Genomic DNA, 18,083 nt, shown 5'->3' with positions numbered 1-18,083 from the left:
TTTTGAGGAAAACAATTTTTATTTTTGGTCAAACATCTTCAGCTATAAATCCACATTAAAAATAGAAAAGATCTTATCTTTAGGGATAACCACCTTAATAAAACCAATTAACCAACTACTTTCTTAACTGCTTTCTAAACCAGTAGAAACAGTATTTTCAAATTCCTATCTGGTCATTTATTTATAGCTCCATGGAATGGCCAGGATCTCATTGCTTCTGTGACTTAATTTTTAGTGTGTCATAAACAGCATTTGCTGCTGGGCATGGTGGTGCACACCTGTAATCCCAGCACTTGGGAGGCTGAGGCAGGAGGATTGCTGTGAGTTCGAGACCAGCCTGGGCTACATAGTGAGCTCCAAGTTAGTCTCAACTTATACATAGTGAGACCCTGTCTCAAAAACAAACAAACAAACAAAAACAGCGTTTGCTTGATATGAGATTAAATTCATATGATAAGATGTTCAATATATTACTACTTTTCTAAGCCCAAAGTAGGCAAAAATTTTCCCGGACAATACCTTAGTTGCTAGATATGCCAATAAGGAACAAACATTATAATGAATTCAGTTTGAAAAGATAAGTAAAGAAAGAAATGTATAGTAAAACATGATAATTGTTTTCTGCTAGTAATAACTACTGCTAAGTATTTTAAGTATTTCCAAATATTTTCACTTATGTAATTACTTGGTATTTGATCTCATAAAATCAGCAGATTTTATATTTGTTAGTGTCTATTTATAAAACATATATTTATTTTGTTGATATCTATTTATAAAACAAGAAAACTCTGGACATTGTAGGTAAATTAAAAAAAAATATATATATACTACCACATAGCATTTTATCATATTGCATTAGAGAACTCTGTGTTTCTACTTAGCCTATTAGGATCATAAGCTACATAAGAAGAGATATCTTGTATTCTTTACTCTTGTACTTTATTTTTTAATTTTTGTACTTGTAGGTCCTCATGCATGGACCAAAGCAAACAAACAAAGCAAAGTAACAACAATAAAAACAATTCTCTCTATTGTTGCACCTGGTCACCAAGCTAAGATACATGGCCAGGATAAAAACCAAGGATGTGGATTGCTCATTAAAATGTAAAACATCCTATGTATTTTTAAATAAGTGAACACAATAACCTTAAATGGAGCCGCCCAGATGCTATTCAACACAGTATGAGTCAGGGGTCCCAGCAGAAAGCAGATGGCATACATAAAAGAGGTGATTAAAGAAAGTTAATATAGGAATGATTGCAAAAGGTAGGAAGAAAGACAAGGGTCAATGCAGGATCAAGGTCCTGAGAATAACAGCAGGGAGCTAACACCATTCCTAGACATGCAGAGCTAAGAAGTGATTTCCAGACCACAGAAAGCTGTAGGGGATAGCATGACAAGAACAGGGCCCTCTGCAGATGCTACCACAGGCAGGGGACCAGGAGAACAAAATACTAGACTTTACCTTTTTTCCTTCCCCCATCTCATCCTGATGTACCCCATGGCTAAAACAAAGCAGGAGATGGAGAGCAATGCACCCCTGTTAGTGCCCCAAAGGCCTGGCAGATAGCACAGTAGAGAGAGATGGAGAAGAATCTAGAGGGGTCTACAGAAGATATCCCACACACACAGTCTGCTACTTATGTGATAAAAGCAAAAACTCACTTGATGACTTTGGCTACACTCTACTGGTGACAACTCAGTAGGACCTAGTGTGCTTACTGCTGCTATTTACCTTTGGAAATCAACTTGTTCTTTTCAAAAAGCATAAATAGATGGATCCACGACCTAACTAATCATAGACACTGTGTATAGCTGTCATTTGTGATTATAGTTCTGGATTCCAGAGGGCTGCTGACTATAGTTCATATCCAAGATCTGCCAAAGAACAACTGACATACTCTTCATAGTAAGTGCAGACCCAGTTTACCTACACTGTGAGTATCATTTTTCATTAATTGAATGAGACAGTGCCTTTTCCCTTCCTGTTTTAGAGAACAAAATACATATTAAAAGATTGTTCCAACTATGAACAACAGCACACACAACAGAAGCCAGTGAATCCCTTTGGCCTATTTCTTCATGAATGGATTCCTCTGTGTGTCTCAATGCGTCCTAACTTTCAAATTCTCCGCCCTGATTTCCCTGACTAGGCCAGTAGTTGTCTTCCCTTTGGTGTAGTTGGCTTGGTTTCTCCTCTTGGGCCATGATAATGTGAGCTAAATTAGTGTTCAACAAGTACACAGAGAATATTAAGGAAATTACCTGCATAAATCTCTTCCAAGTAAGGGAGCAGACGCAAATTACTGATATTAATGTCTAAAAACTGGGGTGATAGACACATAGGCCGATAATTTCATGACTCTAGTGAACTCAGTAACTTTTCAGAATTTGCTATTTCCAGCTAAGGTATCATTGGTGGATTACTGTAGAGTTCAGTAGGAGTGTATGTGGTTAGTACACGCAAGGCTCTGCGTTCAATCTCTGGCACCAACAAAAGAAAGAAAAACAAAAGAGATTTTATTTGTCTTCCTACGTTTTCAGGGTTTTGAAATCTCTGAATTGCTACCTATTATAAAATATTACAGTCATGCAATATACTACATATTTTATGTCAAATATATAAAATATATTTAGATATATAAAAAATATATAAAATATATATAAATATATAAAAGGACATATATTTGCCTTATATTTCCTGTAGAATAGTTCATGGGGCTCATGAAGTAGCATGCTTAACTAGACTGGAGAATATATGCTTTAATTTCAACCTATCACGCAATGTAGAATGAAAATAGAAAATTACATATAGACAGGGTTTTTTTCATTTTTGTTTTTTTTATTTTAAATTGGTTTGATTTCTTATGGTACTGAGGGTTAAACTCAGGGATGCTCTATCACAAAGCTACATCTGCAGTCCTTTTTGTTTTTATTTTTAATTTGAGATAAGGTCTTCCTAAATTTCTCAGGCTGGCCTTAAATTTATGATATTCTTGCCTCAATTTCCAGAGTAGCTGAGATTATAGGCATGTGCCACTACTCCCAGTTTATATACTGGTTTCAAGATTCAGATTTCCTATGTGAGAAATAGGGATAGTGAGAGTATTTGCCTCCAGAATTTTCTCTGGAACTAAATGAAAAGAAGAAACACTCAAAAATAGGGAACAGAAAAAAAATTCAAGTGTCAAAAATATGAAAGCTACTCTTGAGGTTAGTGTAGTTGAGTCATAGTATTTGCTAAGACAATTTATTTTCATTTTATGTAAAGGGTGCTTTATTACTCTTGACATAGTAGAGTCAGAATCCTAATCTGTGAAAAAGGAGTTTTTCAGGATTTCTACAGTGAATAATGAAAGGTATAACTTAAATGATTTTGGTTGAGTGTAAGCAGACTGGGGATTGCAAAGAGAAAGAACTGATTGAAAGCAGTAACAAATCTTTTGTAAGTATAGTCAAGTTCTGATTTAATAGTCAGGCATATACTCATATCATTTCTATAGGAATGCTGTACTGAAAGTAGATTTAACTCTGGTTTAAAATGATTGTCATCAGTTACTGCTTATGAGTATGTGGACTGGCTAGACAGCCTTCTTGGTATGGGGCAGATGCATTCAGACATCCGCAGTTGATTATGAATTGGGGTTCAGTTCTTTTGACCTGGGCTAGATTATCTCACGTATTTGGGGTGGATGGTGACCAGCTGGACTAGGATGGATTTAGTGGACACAAATAAGCTTCTTTCCATTGGTTTTTCCCATCCCTCCAGTGGGATAGCCATGGATTATTCCCCACAGTGTCTTGGCATGGTTGAGGCTTAAGCTAAGAGATGACATTTTTCACTTCAGCACTATTTTGTAGTCCCAAGACTAACCCAAATTTGAAGAATAGACAACAGATTCCAGTGCTGGATGGGAGACAATAAAAAAACAAAGGATGTGGATAGAGAGAGGTAGAGAATTGGAGCCTTTATTGTGTTCAGCTTACCAGAATGTTTTACTTGAATTTCCTTATGAGCAATACTCAAAAGCTTATAAACATCTGGGAAGCTTCAGAAATTTGGACATTGCTTCACTAGCATGCCACTTAAACAGGCAAGCCAAATTTGTACTTAAAGGGATCTATAAGACATGCCAACTATTTTTATGAATGTACAAGTTTGGCTGACTTATGTTTTCTAATAGTTGAAACATCCCATTTGTGCTTCTTAAGCAATCAAATTAGATACAGTAACTAGTGTTGTGACCGCCTCCCCAGCCGTCCTTTTAACAGGATGATTCTTCAGTTATTTATTTTACATAATGGATCTAATTTACTGAGTAAACTTGTCATTTTCTTAAAGCTTCCATTTCACTTGCGTCACATTTTTAAAAGGAGGAAAGTTATCATTACCTACGCATATTTGAAAATGTGGGTCTTAATGATAAGGTCAGTTATATGGCACAATTACTCATATTTCTCAATATCAGGAAGTGCGGGTGAGGGAAAGTATTTAGAATTCCTTTTTTCTGCAGCTGTAAATGATTTCAGTACTTAAATGTGGAGCTCCAGTGGGGAATTTAGATTAAAGACAATAACATTTTTGTTTGGCCTTTGTTAATAATAAAGCATTTTGATTATATAAGCATTGAATACACAACAACATAACTAAAGAATATCATGGGGAAAACAAAATACATAATTACAATAAAGTCATGACATAAAATATGAAATCATATGATTAAGAGTAACTATTACTCTCTACTGATGTTTTTCAGATATTTTAGAATACAGCAGATGTAGCTGCTGAGCAGTGTTGCTGCCATCTTGTTCCAAGGACAAGATTTGAAATTCGAAAATGCAGCTTTACTACTCTTAGTGGAGTCCACTTTCCTAACTAGTCATGAATGAGTAAAATCTCTGGACATGTTGTGCTGCAACTTGCACTGTTTTTAATAGCTCTAGTCGGGCTTTAAAACAATAGAACTTTGTGTGCAGTAGGAGTTACATAAACAAAGTAACTATTATTCCAATAGCTCTCTGTCTAAATTTCCAGTTAGAATTTTCTTTTTTTTTTGGTACTGGGGATTGAACTTGGGCCCTTGTGCTTACGAAGCAGGCAGGGGAACCACTGAGCCAAATCCCCGGCCTTAGAATGCTTGTTTCTTTCAAGTTTTCATCTCCATGGCTTGTTGAATTGCTTTTGAGTTCAAAGGCTCGCACTGATCTTCATGCTGTGGGTGAATATTAATCCGTTTTTATGTGGTTGTTTCTTGTTGTTGTTGTTTTAACCTGGGGCCTTTGCATGGAGCTACATCCCTAAGTCCTTTTTATTTTTTATTTTGAGGTAGAGTCTCACTAAGTCACTAACTGGCCCAGGTTGAGATTGAGCTCGCTATTCTTCCACTTTGGCCTCCCGGAGGAATAGCATTCTAGGAGTGTTCCACACACATGGCTAAGACTGAGCTCTTGAGCAACCCTCAGGTTTAAGAGTTCTATGTTGGTTTTAATTTGCCCAATAAAATTGTCTATCTTAACAGCTTATTCACTGAATTCATTCCTTTACTTAAGTGGAATATGGATGACATTTTAAGGTAATAGTCATTGTTAAATCCTTGTAGAGAAAGATGAAGCACGATTCAAATCCTGGATCCTACATTGCTTATTACATGATGTTGATAAGTGGGTAGTTACCAGCCCTACTTTCCTCACCTTAAAGTGGGTATAATAATGTTACCTATCTCGAGAAAATTGTAACTATCAAGTTTTGTGCTGTTCATGAAATAAAATTGTTACACTCATTCTGCAAATAATGATAAATGCACCTTGACCCATGGAACTTCTTTAGGGGATACCAGTGTAAGAGAAAAAACTAAAACTATTAATCCTGCAGGTGCCCATTGAATGGCCAATTTTGATTATCCTGCAGAATGAGCCCTACTTACTAAGCTCTGCCCATGCACAGGCACGGAAAGCATTGTTTCTTTTCTTTTTTTTTTTTTTCTTGTTCCACATGTTAAATTTGAGACCAAAGATCATTAGGTATTTGTGGACAGTGTCTGATAGGAAAAATAGAGACAAAGCTATCCTGAAAAAGCAACCAGATGGAACAAAGACTAGCCACTAGAAGACTTTTAAAAAGTTGATAGACATTATGAAATAGATTGAAAATGAAAGCAAGATATTTACTATAAGAATGATTATTCAGAGAATAAAAAGAGCTCTTCAAAATAAAAAACAAGAGAGGAAAAAAAACTGAAGCATAAGAATTTGGAGAAAAAGTTAGAAAGTTCCATAGAAAGTGGAGCAAAAAGATAAAGACATGAAAACAGAAAAAAAAAAAAAAAAGAAAAGAAAAAGAAAATTAGATGACCGTTCTAGGAGGCCTGAATTCCAAAACATAATATGTTCCAGAAGGAGAGAAAATGAAAAAAAAAAATCAGTGAAGTAACTATAGAAGAGTTCTCAAAATAATTAGGACGTAATTTTCTAAATTAAAAGAACCCCAAGGAGTGAACAAAAAATAGTGAAAAAGCATAAGAACAAAAAAAAAATTCGAAATTCACATAGATTAGGAATATTATAAATAAACAGTCAGTTTCACATATTTCCAGAAAAAAAGAAAACAAATAGTTTCTGTGTCGAGGATCAAGAAAGACAATCAGATTCCTTAGATGCAATACTGTTACAAGACAATGAGAGAAAGAAAACTTTCCAAATTCTAAGATCTTCTGATTTCTGATCTAGTTTAGAAATCTAGCAATTAATCAGTAAAGGCAGAACAAAGACATTTTCATACATGTAAATTCTCAAATAATGTTCAGTGCATCCCTGCCACCTTCTCAGAAAGCTACATCAAGATTAAAAACCTGGAAAGCAAGAGGGACAAGCAAAAATAATGAAGACATGAATTCAGAGATCCAACACAGGGACCGGGTTAAAGGAAACAGACAGTCTGGTGGTCAAAGTTAAAAATCCCAAGACAGTGGTACAGAATTCAATGGGAAGAGCAGAATTCTTCAGAAAAGTCCTCGTCGAGACAACATTGAGAGAATAAGCAACATGTCTGCACATGTTACAAGAAGCTTTGGACAACCGAGGACATTTCTGTCTTGAATTAACCAGGCAAGCTAATCAAGTGATAAAACAAGGTACACAGAAGCAAACACTGCACAGGAAGAGTAGTTATGGAAGTTTCATAGCTCAGACTCAAATGTGATTGCAGAAATGTATATAAAATCTTATAATTATATGCTATATAGACTATAGAATACATATTAACAACGTAAGCCTGAAATTTTGAGCTAACAAAAATTGAGATAAATCTATATTCATGGTGGTATAACAAGGGTAAGGGAAAGATGGGGAGAGGACCATGGAAAGTGCAATTTTCTAGCAAGGCCTGGTGGCATACACCTTTGATCCCAGCACTCAGGAGGCTGAGCCAGTAGGAAATCAAGTTCCAGCCCAGCCTGGCAACTTAGTGACTTAGAAAAACTCTGTCTCAAAAGAAAGTTTACAGAGGGCTGGGGCTATAGCTGAGAAGGAAGGCCCTGGGTTCATTGTCCTATAAGGTGCCCTTGAACACACACAGACACACACACTCACACACACATACACACACAGACACACACACAGTTATTTCCTCATTTTCAGAACTGTGAGGTCAATAGACAATGAACAGAGTAAATCAGTAAGTACAAATATAAATATGGTATTATACCATATGGGTCTAAATGCCAGAAAAAAATTAACTAAAATAATTGAAATTATAGTACTTATGTCTAAAAAGAGGGAAACAGGGTGAGGGTGAGGCAGGAAGCTGATTCTACTTCTAAGAGGCTTTGCAGATTTATTTGATCTTTAAAAATAAGCATTTCTACAAATTGATGAAAATAAAATTCAAATGGTAAAAACAATATTTCTATGATATTACTTACTGGTTGAGTGTTTTGATAAATGAAGACAAATGATTCCCAAAATAAAAAGATCTGTGGGAGCCTTTAAACATGAACACACACTCAGACATGCATGTGTGTTTCACACATCCTGACATCACCACCATCATCAAGCAAGTTATTTTCTAGATGGGAAACATATTTTTTCTGTGAGTACTTTCTGTGAGCAGTTCTTTGTCTAGCCTTTATCTACAGATTTTATCACACATTCTTGAGAACTCAAATGTGTTAAGCAACTTCATAGCAAAGGCTAGTCAACAACAAAGCAATGACCAATTTTCTCCTGTCTCCTCCCCAGAATGAAAAACAGAATAAAATTAATAACATACTCTATTACTAAAAAGCAATATGCTTCTAAAAACAGAACAAGGCAATAATTGGTCTCATTAAAATTTATAAAAGATTTGATTAAATGGGGGCTCAAAACTAATACATACAAAGAAGACAAACAATTATGTAAATAGTTAATCATATTTAAAAATTCACATATCAAGCACTAGCAATTTATAATCACATGGAGATCTTTTCAGAGCAGCACTAGTCACTGTGTTATGAGGACAAAATCAATTCTCTCAACATTCAGGGATGAAGAGGAGGGAAAGCATTAGGCCAGATTAGTGTTCTGAGTACAGAAATTAACCAATATGTTAGTTTTCTCCTGTGGTTTAATCTTGATGATCCACCACAATGCATAAAAATATATTCTACTATGGATAACTAGGCAATCCAATGTCGCATAGATGTGGATTTTTGACCAACTTCAGTAGCACATCAAAGCACAGCATGTTACACTATTACACAATGTTGCTCTAAGCTATTCTGTAAAACATAAACATCTCAGGAAATGAGGCTTAAGATTCTTGTCTAGAGGGTACTATGATTACTTTATGTATTACAAAAAAATAGTTGGAGGGCTGGGGGTTTAGCTCAGTGGTTCCACCAGCTGCACTTGCAAGGTCCTGAGTTTGATCCCTGGTACCGAAAAGAAAAAAAAAAATAAAAGAAAAAGGAAAACAAGTTGGATTTTCTTCAGTGCGAAGATATTCCTTGGTAAGGAACTAGGTCCTAAGGAATTGGAAGCAGGACTCCAAGACACTAGGGAAGCACTCACCTGAGTAGCACCAAGGGAGGCACAGGTGCCTCTGTTCCCCGGTGTGCACAGCAATTCCCAGGAGTCCTGGCTAAAATGCACCTTCTGTGAGAGGAGATTAGGGCTGAGCCAAAATTCCCCCAAGCATCACTAATGCTGCTGCTCTGTGCTAAATGTACCAATAGCCTCCGACTTACTACATTCTTAGCTTTTGTATGTCGGCATGCGTCAGCGTCAATTTCCTCATTGTTGGGACACTACCTCAAACCCGCAATTTAAAGGAGGAGAGAGGTTCATCTTGGCTCACAGTTGCAGTCCCTGGTCAGCTGGCTCGAAGGCAGTAAAAGGGCCCTTGCGGAGGTTGGCTGCTCACATCGTGGTGTCCAGGAAGTGAAGAGTGAAGGGAGGAACTGAGGAGGGAGATTATATCTTTCCAGGCCATGTTCTCATGGACTAAGTCCGGCCTGAAAGCACACTCAGCTGCTAAACTCATTAGGGGGTGAATCTAGTGATGAGCATAGTTCACCACGATCCAGTTGCCTTCCAAACAGGTGGGGATACCCCAGATCTAAACCATAGCAGCATGAAAGAGTAGTGTAATAATCGAGTCCAACAGGGCATCTGTCACACAGTAGAAACTAAAAACATTTTCAGCGACTGCTATCTTTGAACAAGTACTAGCATTTAATAAAACCAAGACAAACGGTCTTAGCTATATTTAGTGAGGGCTGGTTGTTATCCATATATGCTTAATGCAGTTTTGCATTTCAATTATACAAATAATGCTAATGAGAAGTGTAATTTTAATGATTGCATTTCTCAAGTATTTTTGAGAAGATTAATTTGTACAGTTTTAACTTCAAAAATTCAGACATTATTTTCTGGGGAACGTGCCTTCTTCAAGGTGCTTTCTTTGTTTTCTTTAATGGAGATTTTGTTCTTGCCAGGTTTTTCTTATTGCTACATGATTGTTATGGGCCTAAATTTTATATTCACTTAGCTTATCTATCATAGTTCAGTCAGTTCCTTATCTTCATATATTTAAAAAAATCCTGTTTGTGATATGCTGTATTATGTGAGCTTGTTTCTAGTATACTAATGAAATACAGACACAATGCATTTATAAGGCACTAAATGCTTGATTATTTTAAGGGATACAGTGAAAGTTTCAAGAAATCTTGAAATTATTTCCTCCTGAAAATTAGGGCTTGGCAGAGTACTTGCCGTAAACCAAATCCAGCTTGTCAGATTTGTTCTGAATAAAATATTATTGGGATATGGACACAGTCTTTCATTGACATATTGTCTATGGCTGGTTGCAACCTACAGCAGTGGAGTTGAGCAGTTGTGACAGAGACCATTTATGGCTTATAAAATTGACTCTTACCCAAATGTGTGTCTATCCCTGACATATAACTTGAGATTATTTTCTTTCTAATACATTAAGGTGAAAAGATACCGAGAGCTAGCATTGTAATCTTTACTTGGTAAGATTAAAAATAAAAGAATCAGGCTATTGGATGACTGCAGATCTTTCACTCTAGTGGATACAGTGGCAACACAGACCAAATAAGAAAGTAAAATTTGTTAGAAAAGGAGTTTTTTCTCTCTTGTCTTTATTTGTAAATTACTTTTTTCTTTAACTAAGACCATAAAAGGTAAGCAGTTACATGATTTTAAATTAGTTTCTATTATTTTCTGTGGAAGCAAGAAAATGGGAGTATTTCATTCATTTTTATAGAGATTATTTAAATTTTTATTACAATTTTTGAGTAAACCATTTTCCAGGATTTTTTTTCTTTTTCTACCTGTAACATAATAACCACCATCTGTTGCTTGGCTTAGCTGTTCTCTCCTACTCCTTGTACATGTTTATATATGTGTGTTTGGAAATTAAATATGTATCAGTGAGGATAAAATATGAGGGAAGTGCATATACTTGTATAAAATATTTCTATTTGCTCAGCATACATATGTACAAATTTATTTCAATTCAGTTGACTCAAGGGTTGAATGCTTTAAACGGCCAAACTGGAGCTGCTTTTTGATTCTACAAAATTCCACCTCAACTCTGTTGTTTACTTACCTAATTTGATTCGGTATGGCAAAACTATTGTGAGACGATTTGTTTATTTCAGTCTTTTAAATCTGAAGAAAAACAGAACATATTTATATCTTTTGCATCATGACCTTTAGATAGATGAATTAAATTGTCCAAAGCCTTTCTCTGCCAATTCCCTAGCATATTATAATATCAACATTAATGTAAAAGACAAGGAATCCAAGTGAGAAAAAGCACAACTTCGTAGTGCCTGTAAATCACCACGGATTGACGTAATCTACTCTTACTATGCAGCTGCTACAGTAGCACTGGGCATGATCTTTGATGAAATACACCACTGTGCTAGCTCCCTCCCAAATACTGTGAGTACAGTTCCCCTCTGTGAAGATCAGTGTTTCTACACTGACCATGGGGAAACATGGGCAAAATTAATTCAAAGTTTGGTAGAATGATTAGGAATTTCTCTAGGAACAGAATCCTTGGAAAATATATTAAAATTTTCATTTTCCTAACCTGCTGTCAAGGAGCATTGAAAAGTAATTAGAGAATTTGTGGAACAAAGCAATGACACTAGAAGCTATCAGTATTTGATGTCTACTGTTGGAGTCTGTGTCATTTCAGGGCTAATTGTGACCACATAGAATGGAAACTTTCAAATTATAACTATTGTTGTTGTTTTAGATATTAGAGATGCAACTCAGGGGCTTTGCACTGAGATTTTTTTCTTTTCAAATTTTCAGAAAGGATCTCAACCAAGTTGATTGGGCTGGGCTTAAACTTATTGTCCTCCTGCCTCAGCTTCCAAGAGTATTGGGATCATGGGTAGGTGCCAACATGCTACTCTCTCATTCAAAGTCTAGGTAATCCAGGGTGGCATGATGGCTGTACCTCTCTGCTCTACTAGTCTTTCTACTAACTTCCATTCTCAAGGTCATTTCATGGCTGGAGCTTCAGCCATCCAAAGAGCATTATGGGCACCAGGAAGGAGGAAATGGAAAGGATTTCACAAAGCCCATTTCTGCTCCCAATTAAGGAGTCGTCCTGCTACTAATGGACACTAGCAGAATTGTCACTGGGTGGCATCTAGAACCCTCTAACACAGCCTCTTTGGAAAGTGGCTTTTCTCTCTTTCCTTTTTAAGTTTTAAGAATAAAATGAATCATGTTGACAAATGATAACAGTTAGAGTTTGCGCTCAGATTCCCAAAGTGGGACAGTTATAAAGTGAGACAATACCAGACAGAGAAGTCCTAATTTGCGATAAAGTTATATAGAAGCTTGCAAAATCCATGGATGAATTTCAAAGAATGTTTTTCCATATTTTTTAGCTAATACTATATCAGTAATGTTGATTGAAAATTTTATATAAGACAGAAGAATCAGATGTACAGAATTTAATTTCAGCTTAATGTGGAAGAGAACTATTACTCCAAACAAACCAAAAGGCATAAACATATTTTTTTTTATTTGAAGCCATTTGTTGTGTACAGAAGTATGGAAATGAAATCTTTAGTTTCTGTTGCTTACAGACATATATATCACATGAGCCCCAACACTTGCTGGTTTTATTTGACACGAGACAGAGTTAGGGGTATAGTGAGGTGTATTTTTTTAGAACAAGAAAGATACTTATGTGGAAGAGAAATTAACTCATGAGGATTATGTTTTGATACTTGTGCTTCTCTGTCACTATGTCTGAGGGTTCAGAGATGGCAGGGAGGAAGACAGAGTGAAGGGAATATTCTCCATCCGTCTTCTTTCTTAACACATGCTTTATTCTGTGAAATACAAAATTCTGCCCAGAATGTCTCCTTAAACATTTTTGGATCTGAGCTTCCAAATACTTTTTTGAAACTGTGTTTAAGGCAATCAGCCAGATTTCAATGAAAGTCTTTGCTTTTAATAAAGGGTAAAGTAGAACTTAAATGAATATAAGGTCATTTTTCAAGAGGGAAAAAAATAACCTTTTTGTAACATAACTAAACCAATATGAAAGCTTTTTTCTTTTGTCTGATAGAATTCAGGGCAATATACTGTGCTATTAAGAAAGGGTTCAAATAAAAGTCTCCAGGGAAGAAAAAGTATGGCTCTTTTCCATGTGCTGGTGATAATTTTAAGTTGTCTTCCTTTAGGAATCCGCCTGTTGAAGTATTTCACTGGATAACAGAGCTCAATGAGTCAGACCTTGGCAATTTTAGCAGGATGCATTTTCTTATTTACCATTTGGGGTATGTAAATGTTCTCTCTTATATTAATGGGAGATGTAATCATAATCATGATGTCAATGACATTTATTTTTTGGCTTAAATAATACAACCATATTTCTTACTTACATACCTGCACCGGACAAGTGCGTAAGTTATCAGAGTGACCTTCTTCCATAGTTGTTCAGGGGCTCAGGCTAACAGAGGCTCTGCTTTCTCTGTCGTGTGGCTCCCAAGGTCACTGTGATGGTCATCTTCATACCAGCCAGCCAGGCAGGAACAGCGAGGACACATGAAGTTTTTAATGCAACAAAGACTATTTTCTCCAACCCAAATGTCCTTATTACAAAGCTCATGCTGGGTGGGTTTTCTTCTCATCTCTCTTGTTATTTAAATAAAGATAGAGGAATCCTAATCCTTAGACACAATTAGAATTCATTTATTCATGATGGAGAACAGCCTTTCAATTTTAGGAAGTTAGAGATAAAAATGGGTATGATTTAAGTTTATAGCCTCAGTGCAGGCAAAAAGGAATTGACTAAATCACAGACCACAGAATTAGGATGCTATCTTTGAAGACTAAAAGAGTTATTTTAGGCCTCATATAGCAATGTGGTATAATTTTTTTTTTTTTGTACCAGGGATTGACCTTGCACTTGCAAAGCAGGCAGCAGAACCACTGAGCTAAATCCCCGGGCCAATACTGTATAATTTTAGAATAATCATAAGTGTTTTAACTACTATTGATTACCACTAACTATGTGACAGGGACTTACATACATGATTTTATTTGATCTTTGTAATCACTGTTTAAGATAGTTTAGCATGGTGATTAAATTTGCAGGTCAGAAGGCCAAATTGCTTGGGTTCTTTCATTTACTGGCTGGAAATTTTTAGGCAACTATTTAACCCTTCTCTGACTCAGTTTTTTCAACTATGAAAACCAGATAATAACAGTAGCCTGATTCATAGGGTTAATGTAAAGATTATTGCATTCAGAGTATGAAACTCTTAAAACAATTCTTGGCACATAACAAGCTTACATTATCACTATTATTTTCCATTTAGATATATTAGCATATTGTATTTGACAAAGGTCATAGAACTAGTAAAAGATAGAACTGGTTGTTAAAAGGTATGTTGTTCAAATCAAAGCACCTGTCCTTCCTATTCTGTCAGGCCTCAAATGAGTGAGGAACTGATAAAAGACTGAGCCATTGACAACACTAGTTTCTCAGAGAATTGGAAATATTTGTGTTGTATTCAGGTTTAAAGTTTGGAGAAACTACTCAGATCTGCGCTTTAAAGTCTAGATGTGATACCACAACGGCCGAGAAAAGGTTCGACAGTCAGAGTTCCTAGGGCTCAGTCTCAGTTCAGAGTTGTGTGACCTTGAGGTCAATTTACTTCCCAAGCCTCGTGATCAGTAAAAACAGGTGCAAGAAGTTATCCATCTAATCAGCTAAGAGTAGCACTAAGGATGACCAATAAATATATTTATTAAGGGACTTTATGAGGAAGCCTAGAGGTAGTTCAAAGGATTAAGATCCCTGGAAGGAATAAGGCTATTTGCAGCTTTCTATTTAACTTTTTCTTCTACATAAGGAGAGAGAAGGACCTAAGGAGAGGAGGGTAGGAAGGAGGAAAATAGAGGATAGAAGGGAGAGAGAGGGAGAGAGGGAAAGAGGGAGAGAGGAGAACAGGGAAGGAGAGGAGAAGAGAGGGAGAGGAGGGGAAGGGAAAGTGGAGATATTTTTACCAGACGCACCCACCCAGCTTATTGATTAGATCTGGGTCTCTTTTGTACCTTCTATATAGACAAAGGAGAATGGAATTGCTATAATTGGTTTAAAACAATCATAGTTTATCCCCTAGAAATTCCCACTTTCCTAAGCACAGTTGATGGCTAACCAAAATCCAGGTTTGCTAATAAGACAAAGAAGGTAGAGGGTGCTGATGAAAAATAAAGGTTATATTTTTTGAGAAAGTGCTTAGCTCGGTGCTGTGGCCTACTGTAAGTGCTCAATAAAAGTTAGCTTTGCTAACTCCCTGAGGCTGGCATTCCGGAGGGAAATTCTGTGCTCTCACAAAACATAGACTTCCCTATTTTTTCCATGGCACTGTACTTGATGGGTCACAGACTTAGCTCACTTAATTTTGGATAATATTGCAGTTTCCTTTACAGGGCAAAAATTCTCATACTTAAAACAAAATGCTATCATATGTCCCTAACAAAAGGTGTGGAAAAAGAGAGAGTTGAACCAAGCTGCTTCAAGTATCATCCCAAGAAGATGAGATTTATTCTGCATCCCTTTTCTATCAAGCTGCACCATGTTGCCAGGATGAAAAGCTCTTACTAGAGTTTGTTTTGAAGACAATCTCTGTTCAGAATTCTACAGCTTTACTCTGTTTTTTTACATTTATATTCATGGTAACAGTTGGGAAGGATAAAGCATGCCCGAAGAAAAACTCAACCATCCATTGCCTTGATAATGGTGCATAACAGATGATCCCCAACTCAACAGCATTAAAAGATGAACATTATCATGGCTTGGCAGGTTGGCTGGGTTTTGGCAGATTTACAATAGATTCCTTTGGACTTGTCTCCCGGCTGCAAATTGCACTAGGTCTGCTGCATTTATCTTCTTGATCATAGACTGCCTAAGAATGCAAGCCCCAAGTATATTTCAGGTCTTTGTTCTTATTGCATCATCTGACATCTTTTTAGCTTAGACAAATCCCCTTGTTCAACATCAGTTGGGGGATAACTATACAGGGTATCTCATTAAAATTACTGGGACATAGGCAACATACGTGGATACAGTGATGGGCAAAAGACAGAGAAAAAGGATGCAATGAACCAATCTACCTTCTTATTTTGCTACCAGTACATTTCTAACTTTTCAAATTCCACGTTTAGTGGGCACAGCCCTGATCTGTCTTGCCTTCCTAGCCACTCTAACAGGTAAAACTAATTTGCCCAACAATTTGTCTGATGGATAACAGAGTAATGGGGGTGGTGGTGAACAGAACAACCTGGAAGGATCAGTTGAAGGGACAATTGAGAAGGCCCAGAGCCCTGGAACCAGGATTCTATTGATGTTCCCTCAAAGTAAAGAAGATCAATATGAGACCATTCCCTTCTGTGGGGTAATTTGTAAGCCAAGGCTACTGGTTAGGATTACAAGCAACAGATTGAGGTTTTAATTTAGGGACATTAATCAAAATGAAACAGTTCAGTCTTTAATGAAATTCTTTGTGGCAATTGGCTCACAAGTAACAAGGCTCCAGTCCCCTAAAAGGCAGCAAAGGTTAGGGCTCTCATTCACCAGGGTCCCCATGCTGATTATAACAGTGCTAAGCACAGAGTTGGTGACCGATACATATTTTTTCTGAATACATTGAAATATTTGCTGGCAAATTTCACTATTGTATATTTGTTAATCTTTTGACTGAGTTTACAAATGTTGCCTCTTACAAGACCCCTGGAGGACTCAGAACAGAGTGAGCGACTTAAAACAATATAATATTTTTCTTCTTTTTTTCCTTCACTGTTGTGTGTTTTCTAAGATCAATCTTTTTGAGATATAATTTAATTACAAGATTTAATTACATGCATTTATTTGTGTCCAGCTTTATGAATTTTGTTAAATATAACACACACTACATAGACTTTCTATTGTAGACAGCTGAGTTAAATAGAAATATTGCAGGCAGTCAGCTAGGGCTAGGTCTTCAAGAGAGTCAGGAGAAAGGTGAAATATACCACAGCTGAGGCCAGAGATAAATCAGTTGGAAACCGGGCCTCAAAATAAAGACAAGATGACCAGGACTTCATATTTCCTCAAAGAACAAACACTGGGCCTAATGAGGTCTAGATAGTCATCAGCCACCCTGGTGGGTGACCAGAGACCTTTGGACCCACCATTTCCTAGAAGTCTTTGTTCCTTCCATCCACGCTTGTTACATGACTTGTTTCTCAATTGGACCATCATTACCTAAGTGACTATACTTGTAACCTTATTGGTTGATCATGGCTGTGGCCCACATTGTACCCTCATGGGTTCTACTTTATAAAACTCTTTAAAGTGGGGTCTTTGAGTTACCTACTCTTTGGCCTCGGGAGCTTTCCTGTCAGTAAATATCTTCCTGCTCTTAACCTCCATTGTTCTTAGGATTCATTGTTTGATTTTTAGAGAACAAGAACTCGGTATATCATGCAGCTAACAAGTTAGAAGATATATTTCATATTTGATCTCTGGCATTATTTACTGTATCATTTCCATTATCCTACAAAATTCCCTGTCTGGCTTCAAGACCAGCGCTCTGCAACTTTCAGGAACTGCGAGATTTCTCCAGAGACTTTCCACTCCAACCCTCTCAACTCTTCTCTTCTTTGCTAATAAATAATAATCCCATTTAAAAAAAAAAAAAAGCTGAAGAGCGCCAGCTAGAACGGAAAGCTGTAGGTTCCCTTTTTGTTCCCTCCCAGCGTCCCCCTTTTCCTACCCGATTAGGATGCAGAGGTGCTCGAGTTTGAGCCCAAGTTTCCCAGAAAATCCCTAGGACCTCGGGCTCGCTCCAGGCAACCTGCACGCCTGGCCCAGGGCACGGGCATGCTCAGAGGACGCAGGGAGGCGCAGGCGGCGGCTGCAGTGGGGCCCGGGACCCGGGAGGTGCCGCTGCGTCTCCGCTTCCCCGCGCCTGACCCAGCGCGCAAAGTTGGGCTGGGAGCGCTGGGGGAAGGAAGGACTGAGCGAGCGCGCGCGGGTGGCGGGGAAGAGGGGCGGG

The sequence above is a fragment of the Fukomys damarensis genome, unplaced genomic scaffold, assembly GCF_012274545.1.
Source record: "Fukomys damarensis isolate Sample0158 unplaced genomic scaffold, DMR_v1.0_HiC HiC_scaffold_7, whole genome shotgun sequence".
Lineage (NCBI taxonomy): Eukaryota > Metazoa > Chordata > Mammalia > Rodentia > Bathyergidae > Fukomys > Fukomys damarensis.
Note: the sequence above shows the minus strand (reverse complement) of the source record.